At 37.5% G+C, this 10,082-nt stretch overlaps 1 pseudogene; it reads right to left on the bottom strand.

The window, feature by feature from the left end:
- Positions 1-305: 305 nt before the first annotated feature.
- LOC130857682 (GTP-binding nuclear protein Ran-like) lies at positions 306-987 on the bottom strand (annotated as a pseudogene).
- Positions 988-10,082: the final 9,095 nt, after the last annotated feature.

Raw genomic sequence — 10,082 nt, 5'->3', positions numbered from 1 at the left:
AATTTGAAATAAAACTTTATTCTGATTCCAAATGAAAAGGAATGGGAATGACAGTAACAAGATTCCACCACTGAATATTGTGATGTCACTGTAGCAGTCTTATATTTTAAACTCACGGAGGATACAACTGTGTTCCAGAACAGCTAAATATGCAGGTCCAAAAAATGAAGGTATTTTTTTAACTGCCACATTCACTCCGAAACCCATTCATCTTCTTCAGCATCCCAGAGATTAAGCACATGTTCTGCCTAGCTATATAATAAAGTGGCAAACATGCTGCACCAATGACATCACAGGACAGTTGCCTATAAAACTAGACTTCTCTGACGCTGGGCTCCAGCTTCACTTTCTTGCAGGTCATCATCTTCATCCGGGTGAGCAGTTGTCTGAGCAGCCTCTAAATCACGCCGGTACTGCTGCCAAGGCTGGGTCCATGATCACCTCTGGCCAGGCGAGAGCAGGCATGGTGACCAACTCCAAGTTAGGGTCTCCAGTCAGTTTTCTAGCAAGTTAGAGGAAGGGCTTTCCAAAGTTGTCGTTACTTTTGGCAGAAGTGTCATAGTACTGAAGATTCTTCTTTCGGTGGAAGACAATTGACTTTGCCCTAACCTTTCTGTTCTTATTATCCACTTTGTTGCCATACAACACGATCCCCACCAGATCTCTATGCCAGTTAGGCATGTTCTTGTAAGTGACTCTCGATGTTACATCAGACATTATAATGGGACACTGAGCTTGGATATAATAGCCATCTCTTAGTCCACCAAATTTCTCCTGACCAGCTGTATCCCATACATTGAACTTAATAGGACCTCTGTTGGTATAGAATACAGAGGGATGGACCTCAACACACAAGGTAGCTACATACTTCTTCTCAGATTTATCAGTCAGATGATGTTTCACAAGTATATCAACAGTTTTTCCAGTACCATCATCACCAACAAATACAAGTTGGAACTGAACTTGGGGTTCTCCTCGGGCAGCCATTATGATGTTACTTCCAGAAGCGTGTCTGCGCCCATCTGACTGAGCTCATAAATTCTTATAAAAATCCTATGGTGGGGATTTTTCAAATATTACAAAAGAAGAAACTAAGCAAGTTCAGAAAATTTGAACTAATCTAATCTAATCTCAGATCATAGGCTTTCTCCCTTAAATTCTCAACAAAGAGAGATTTAATCTGATCTTGAATAATCTAGTAAAAGATGATTTTTGCACCCAGGAAATTTGAAGAAAATCAATATAGTGATATTTTTAAAATCCCAAATTCTTATTTTTTGTTTAAGCAATATTCTTTAGAATGCACTTATTGGAATGAAAATCTTTCCTTGGAGATTTGAAGTTCTTTGGGGGTATCATTCAAATAACTTAATTATCAAATTATCTGAGGGTAATGAGAGAATAGTAGGTATCAGACTAGGGAGTCCCTCAGTTGCAGAGGTGTATGTGACCTTGAGGGCTTCAGTTTCTCATAGAATTGCCACTTCCTCTCCAAAGCTGTTATATTACCACATAAGCTTGGTATATGCTAAACTGAGAAAAAAAAAAATGAGACAGCCATTATATGTGCTCACATTGTTATGAGGCTACAATAAGCTAAATATGTTGGTTGGTACTTCTAAGATGATTTAGAAATTAATATTTAGAAGTTTGTTTTCCAGCATAATTCTAGAGGAGGGGCCAGTAGTGTGGAACCAGTATTCTCTTGGGATTTGATTAAAATAGTAAAATCAGCAAAATTGTACAAGAACAGAAGTAAAAGGTAATCCTAGAGTTGGTATAACAGAATGCCCTTCATGATGCTCTATCTCCTGTCAAAATAGCCTGCGAGAAAGTGAAAAATACGTAAATAAAATGATATATAGGGCAACCAATAACGGAATATTGTTTTCTCTTATATTGGCCAGATGTGCCCATTTTATGTGTATATTGTAGAACTGTGGTTAGGCTAGTACATTTTTTTTTCCTGTTTTATTCTTTTTTAAATTTAAGCTCTTTATTGGAATATAACTGCTTTACAATGTTGTGCCAATTTTTAAGGTACAACAAAATGAATCGGCTGTATTTATACACATATCCCCACCCTCCTGTGACTCCCACCCACCCTCCCTATCCCAGCCCTCTAAGTCATCACCCATCATTGAGTTTGTCTCCTTATGTTGTGCAGGAACTTCCCACAAGCTATCTATTTTACATTTGGTGGTGTATATATGTCAAAGATACCCTCTCACTTCGTCCCAGCTTCCTCATTGCTCCCCCTGCCCCAACCCTGTATCCTCAAGTCCATTCTCAACATCTATATCTTTATTCTTGCCCTGTGACTGGGTTCATCAGTACCATTTTTTTTTTTTTGGATTCCATATATATGAGTTAGCATACGGTATTTGTTTTTCTCTTTCTAACTTACTTCACTCTGTATGACCGACTTTAGGTCTATCCACCTCATTACAAATATCTCAATTTCATTCTTTTGTATGGCTGAGTAATATTCCATTGTATATATGTGCCACATCTTCTTTATTCATTCATCTGTTGATGGGCATTTAGGTTGCTTCCATATCCGGGCTATTGTAAACAGTGCTGCAATGAACATTATGGTACATGTTTCTTTTTGGATTATGGTTTGCTTTGGGTAAATGCCCAGTAGTGGGATTGCTGGGTCATATGGTAGTTCCATTTTTAGTTTGTTAAGGAACCTCCAACTGTTTTCCATAGTGACTGTGCCAACTTACATTCCTGCCAACAGTGCAGGAGGGTTCCCTTTTCTCCACACCCTTTCCAGCATTTATTGTTTTTAGTTTTTTTGATGAAGGCCATTCTGATTGGTGTGAGGTGATACTTCATTGTGGCTTTGACTTGCATTTCCTAATGAGTAGTGATGTTGAGCATCTTTTCATATGTTTGTTAGCCATCTGCATGTTTTCTTTGGAGAAATGTCTATTTAGGTCTTCCACCCATTTGTGGATTGGGTTATTTGCTTTTTTAGTATTAAGCTGCATGAGCTGCTTGTGTATTTTGGAGATTAATCCTTTATCAGTTGCTTCGTTGGCAAATATTTTCTCCCATTCTGAGGGTTGCCTTTTAGTCTTGTTTATGGTTTCTTTTGCTGTGCAAAAGCTTTTAATTTTCATGAGGTCCCATTTGTTTATTCTTGATTTTATTTCCATTATTCTAGGAGGTGGGTCCAAAAGGATCCTGCTTGGATCTATGTCATAGAGTGTTCTACCTATGTTTTCCTCTAAGAGTTTTATAGTGTCTGGCCTTACATGTAGGTCTTTAATCCATTTGGAGTTTATTTTTGTGTATGGTGTTAGGAAGTGTTCTAATTTCATTCTTTTACATGTAGCTGTCCAATGTTCCCAGCACCAATTATTAAAGAGGCTGTCTTTTTTTCTATTGTATATTCTTGCCTCCTTTGTTGAAGATAAGGTGCCCATATGTGGGTGGATTTATCTCTGGTCTCTCTATTGTGTTCCATTGATCTATATTTCTGTTTTTGTGCCAGTACCATACTGTCTTGATCACTGTAGCCTTGTAGTATTGTTTGAAATCAGGAAACCTGATTCCTCCAGCTCCATCTTTCCTTCTCAAGATTGCTTTGGCTATTTGGGATCTTTTGTGTTTCCATACAAATGGTAAGATTTCTTGTTCTAGTTCTGTGAAAAATGCCATTGGTAATTTGATAGGGATTGTGTTGAATCTGTAAATTGCTTTGGGTAGTACAGTCATTTTCACAATGTTGATTCTTCTAATCCAGGAACAGGGTTTGTCCCTCCACCTGTTTGTATCATCTTTGATTTCTTTCATCAGTGTCTTATAATTTTCTGTGTACAGGACTTTTGCCTCCTTAGGCAGGATTATTCCTAGATATTTTATTCTTTTTGTTGTAGTGGCAAATGGGAGAGTTTCCTTAATTTCACTTTCTGCTCTTTCCTTGTTAGTGTATGGAATGCAAGAGATTTCTGTGCATTAATTTTGTATCCTGCTACTTTACTGAATTCATTGATTAGTGCTAGCAGTTTTCTGGTAGAATCTTTAGGGTTTTCTATGTATAATATCATGTCATCTGCAAAGAGTGACAATTTTACTTCTTTTCCAATTTGGATTCCTTTTATTTCTTTTTCTCCTCTGATTGCTGTGGCTAACACTTCCACAACTATGTTGAATAGTAGTGCTGAGAGTGGGCACCCTTGTCTTTTTCCTCTCTTTAGAGAGAATGCATTCAGTTTTTCACCATTTAGAATGATATTGGCTGTTGATTTGTCATATATGGCTTTTATTATGTTGAGGTAACTTCCTTCTATGCCCATTTTCTGGAGAGTTTTTATCATAACTGGATATTGAACTTTGTCAAAAGCTTTTTCTGCATCTATTGAAATGATCATATGGTTTTTATCCTTCAATTTATTAATATGGTGTATCACATTGATTGATTTGTATATATTGAAGAATCCTTGCATCCCAGGGATAAACCCCACTTGATCATGGTGTATGATTTTTTTAATGTGCTGTTGGATTCTGTTAGCTAGTATATTGTTGAGGATTTTTGCATCTATATTCATCCGTGATATTGGTCTGCAATTTTCTTTTTTTGTGACATCTTTGCCTGGTTTTGGTATCCGGGTGATGATGGCCTTGTAGAATGAGTTTGGGAGTGTTCCTCCTTGTGCAATATTTTGGAAGAGTTTGAGAAGGATAGGTGTTAGCCCTTCTCGAAATGTTTGATAGAATTCACCTGTGAATCCATCTGGTCCTGGGCCTTTGTTTGTTGGGAGATTTTTAATCACAGTCTCAATTTCCGTACTTGTGATTGGTCTGTTCATATTTTCTATTTCTTCCTGGTTCAGTCTTGGAAGATTGTACTTTTCTAAAAATGTATCCATTTCTTCCAGGTTATCCAATTGATTGGCATATAGTTGCTTGTAGTAGTCTCTCATGATATTTTGTATTTCTGTGATGTCAGTTGTTACTTCTTTTTCATGTCTAATTCTGTTGATTTGCGTCTTCTCCCTTTTTTTTCCTGATGAGTCTGGGTAATGGTTTATCAATTTTATTTATCTTCTTAAAGAACCAGCTTTTAGTTATATCGATATTTGCTATTTTTTCCTTCCTTTCTTTTTCATTTATTTCTGCTCTGATCTTTATGATTTCTTTCCTTCTGCTCACTTTGGGGTAGTTTTGTTCTTTCTCTAATTGTTTTAGGTGTAACGTTAGGTTGTTTATTTGAAATTTTTCTTGTTTCTTGAGGTAGGATTGTATTGCTATAAACTTCCCTCTTAGAACTGCTTTTGCTGCGTCCCATAGGTTTTGTGTTTTCGTTGTCATTTGTTTCTAGGTAATTTTTGATTTCTTCTTTGACTTTTTTCAGTGATTTCTTGATTGTTTAATAGCATACTGTTTAGCCTCCATGTGATTGTATTTTTTACAGTTTTTTTCCTGTAATTGATATCTTGGCCCATGGCATTGTGGTCAGGGAAGATGCTTGATACGATTTCAATTTTCTTGAATTTACTGAGGCTTGATTTATGCCCCAAGATATGATCTATCCTGGAGCATGTTCCATGTGCACTTGAGAAGAAAGTGTATCCTGTAGTATTTGTATGGAATGTCATATAAATATCAGTTAAGTGAAGATGGTCTAATGTCTCATTTAGAGCTTCTGTTTATTTACTTTCTGTTTGGATGATGTGTCCATTGGTGAGAGTGAGGTGTTAAAGTCTCCTACTATTTTTGTGTTACTATTGATTTCCCCTTTTATGGCTGTTAACATCTGCCTTATGTATTGAGGTGCTCCTATGTTGGGTGCATAGATATTTACAATTGTTATATCTTCTTCTTGGATGGATCCCTTGATCATTATGTAGTGTCCTTCCTTGTCTCTTGTAATAGTCTTTACTTTAAGATCTAATTTGTCTGATATGAGTATTGCTACTCCAGCTCTCTTTTGACTTCCGTTTGCATGGAATATCTTTTTCCACCCCCTTACTTTCAGTCTGTATGTATCCCTAGGTCTGAAGTGGGTTTCTTGTAGGCAGCATATATAACGGTCTTGTTTTTGTATCCACTCAGCCAGTCTGTGTCTTTTGGTTGGAGTATTTAATCCATTCACATTTAAGGTAATTATTGACATGTATGTTCCTATTACCATTTTCTTAATTGTTTTGGCTGTGTTTTTGTAGGTCTTTTTCTTGTCTTGTGTTACTGCCTGGAGGAGTTCCTTTAGCAATTGTTGTAAGGCTGGTTTAGTGGTGCTGACTTCTCTTAACTTTTGCTTGTCTGTAAAGTTTTTGATTTCTCCCTCAAATCTGAATGAGAATCTTGCTGGGTAGAGTATTCATGGCTGTAGGTTTTTCTCTTTCAAGACTTTATCTCTGGCTACTCCCTTCTGGTCAACAGAGTTTCTGCAGAAAGATCAGCTGTTTTCCTTATGGGTTTTCCTTTATATGTTATTTGTTGCTTTTCTCTTTCTGCTTTTAATATTTTTTCTTTGTGTTTAATTTTCGTTAGTTTGATTAATATGTGCCTTGGTGTGTTTCTCCTTGGGTTTATTCAGTATGGGACTCTTTACCCTTCTTGGACTTGGGTTACTATTTCCTTTCCTTTCCCATGTGAGGGAAGTTTTCCACCATAATCTACTCAAATATTTTCTCAAACGCTTTCTTTTTTTCTTCTCCTGGGACACCTATGATTCGAATGTTGGTATGCTTAATATTATCCCTGAGGTCTCTGAGACTGTCTTCCATTCTTTTTATTATTTTTTCTTTTTTTGCTCTGTGAAAGTTATTTCCCCCATTCTATCTTCCAGCTCACTTTCTCGTTCTTCTGCCTCAGTTAATCTGCTGTTTATACCATCTAGAGTATTTTTAATTTCAGCTATTGTGTTGTACATTACTGTTTGTTTGCTCTTTAGTTCTTCTAGGTCCTTAACTGTTTCTTGTATTTTCTCTATTTTGTTATCGAGATTCTGAATCTTTACTATCATTAATCTGAATTCTTTTTCAGGCAATTTTCCAATTTCTTCTTCATTTATTTGGTCTTGTGGATTTTCATCTTGCTCCTTTGCCTGTGAGGTGTTTCTTTGTTTTCTCATTTTGTCCAATTTATCGTGTTTGCTGTCTCCTTTCCCTATTCTGCTTAGTAGAAATTCCTCTTATCTCTGTTCTGTTTGGCTTGAGGTGCCAAGCACTGGAGGTTGCTGGCCTTTGATTGGGTTTGGAGCTTGTTGTTGAGAGTGAGGACTCTGGGAGAGCACTTGCTGATTAATATTCCATGGGGTCAGGAGTTCTCTGATGGTCCAATGTCCTAGACTCCACTCTGCTGTCTCAAAGGTCCAGGTTTGGCCTTGGCTGGGGCACCAAGACCCTGGCAGCTGCACGGTGCGGAGGAAAAGGAGGTAGAAGGAGAGCAAGGAAAAAAATTAAGAAAAAAGGGAAGAAAGGGAAAGGGCAGACCGATCCCCAAGATTGGTGGTGAAAACAACTCTAATCATTCAGAATCACACAAGGAGACGTGCACACTTACAAAGTCAGAAGCAAAGTCCTGGAGCAACACCCCACCATGTATAGCAGACGGGCAGGCAGGACATGGCAACAACGATGGCTGCTGGGTTGGGGGGCCAGGCTAGTACATTTTGCTTAAGTTAAGGCTGTGTAAAATTATTGGATAGAATCTTTAAACTCCAGGACTCTAAGATGGGCTCCATGATTCATGTTTGCTGATATGCATGCCTTTGTCCATTGCCCTGCTCTGAGTATGGATGGACTAGTGACTTGTTTCTAACCAATAGGCTATGGCAAAGGGAATGGAATATGGCTTGCATGATTATGTTACATTATTTAAGAATTGGTTTTGCTAGAGAATTTCATTATTAACTTGATGAAATAAGCAGCCATATTGGGAGTGTCCATGTGGCAAGGAACTTAGGGCAGTTTCCCTCCAAAGCTAGCAAGAAGCTTGACCTCAGTGCTACAGCTATAAGAAAATAAATTCTGTCAACAACCTGAGTCTGGAAGTGGATTCTTCCTCAGTGAAGCCTAGGTGAGAAAACAGTCCTGCTGACACCTTGATTGCTATCTCAGAAGACCCTAAGAAGAGGACCCAGCTAAGCCATGCCTCCATAAATAAGTGCCTAGTTTAAAAGTTTTTATCTTCTGATATAAATCCCATGCTTTTTTACCCTAGCCCTTTGACAAAATTGTATATGAATGAAATGATACAGAGTTCTAGGAAGCTGATGGAGAAAGGAACTTAACAATGATCTAATAACAATGATAGCTAGCATTTTCGAATAAGTACTCTCTGCTGTGCAGAGTGCTTGATACAGTGTCTCATGTAATATGATCTAACTCACTCATTTTACAGATAGGAAAATGTAAGCAATTTGGCTAATTGGCAATTTTCATTTATAGCACATGCTGTACTTCATCATAGTGCTTATATATGAACAATTGAGTACGTAATTTACATTTACATGGCAGTTTGGAAGTAGGCAGTGTAGTATAATGGTTAGCACCCCTGGCTTTTGGGTGATACAGATTGGGGTTTTAATCCTGGTCTGTTCTCTCCAGCTGTGTGATCCTGGATGCGTTACATAACTGCTCTGAACCACTATTTCTCTATCTGTATCATGGAGAGTATAATGCTACATTGGCTTGTTAGATGAAATTAAGAATGTGAATGTAAAATCTAAGTGATTTCCCTTTCCAGGAAAAGTGCGTGTCCTCACGTTTGTGAGACCCTGTCCAGTGGCCACTGAAGAGAGCTGAACAGAAAGCTGGGATGAAGTGAGAGAGTAGCATTGACATATACACACTACCAAATGTAAAATAGCTAGTGGGAAGCTGCTGCATAACACAGGGAGATCAGCTCAATGATGGGTGATGACTTAGAGGGCTGGGGTAGGGAGGGTGGGAAGGAGTTTCAGGGGGGAGGGGATATGGTGATATATGTATAAATACAGCTGATTCACTTTGTTGTACAGCAAAAACTGGCACAACAGTGTAAAGCAATTATATTCAAATAAAGGGCTAAAAAAAATCTAAGTGATTTGTAGTAAAATGCAGTAAATGATAGCTATTACTATAAAGTACTTTCCTATCAAACATCATATGTGATTGTTACTATTATTATCATAACCTACATTTTATCTTTTAATATTATCTTGTTATTTTACACATTTTACAAATGAGAAAATGAAGTCAGAAAAGAGGTAAATGCTGGTCAGGTGTTGTGTGATAGTAGGCAAAACTAAGACTCAGATTGAGATGTGCAGACTTCAGCTCTTAATCTGTTTCCTATTCTGCAGTGCTGTTCTTTATAGTAAGTGCTCTTTCCATTTAGCTGAGAATTTAGCTCCCTGCTTAGGCTGTAACTCCTTGAGGGCAGGAATTTTGCATCTCCAGGGAAACCAACACGTATGCCTTCAATAAATATGTTTAGTTTATAAGGACAAGTTAACACACAATTCTAAGGAATATGAACCCTTAGTACAAGATAAGCCACTTGTCCCTCAAAGTAAATCTCAAAGGCAAAAGAAAGGTGGTATCACAGAAGGACAAAGTGAAGCATGAACTATCCAGAGATCCTGGGGAGGGCATCATTGCTGGGTAATTACTTTGTGGAGGTAATTATAAAGACCGTTTATGCATATATCAGCTTAAGGTGATATATATGTGTGTATATATATTATATATATACACCCTATAGTTTTTCTCCTTTGTACCTCCCTGAGCACAGTTTCAGAATTTGGTGTTCGTTAAGAATAAAAGGCTTTATTGATTAATTAATTCATTTAATGGGTATTTATTGAGCTTTCAATGTGTGTCAGGCACTGTATTAGATCCTGAGTACACAAAAATCAGTAAAACTGAGTCCTTATGGAACTCATAGTAGGGAATAAAGATGAAATGTTGAATAGAAAATTATAGTTGTGATAACCTACTCTTGAGACTGAGGTAAGCTCAAGTATTCTTAGAACACATAGCAGGGAGATTCTGATCAGGACGGGGAGGATCAAAGAAGGCTTCTTGGAAGGAATGATAAGTGAGCTAAGTCTCAGAAGAGTTAACCTGAATAGGAAGGAA

This window comes from Hippopotamus amphibius, chromosome 7 (assembly GCF_030028045.1).
Source record: "Hippopotamus amphibius kiboko isolate mHipAmp2 chromosome 7, mHipAmp2.hap2, whole genome shotgun sequence".
Lineage (NCBI taxonomy): Eukaryota > Metazoa > Chordata > Mammalia > Artiodactyla > Hippopotamidae > Hippopotamus > Hippopotamus amphibius.
The sequence above is the reverse complement of the archived record's forward strand: the minus strand, read 5'-3'. Positions and strand labels throughout refer to the sequence as shown.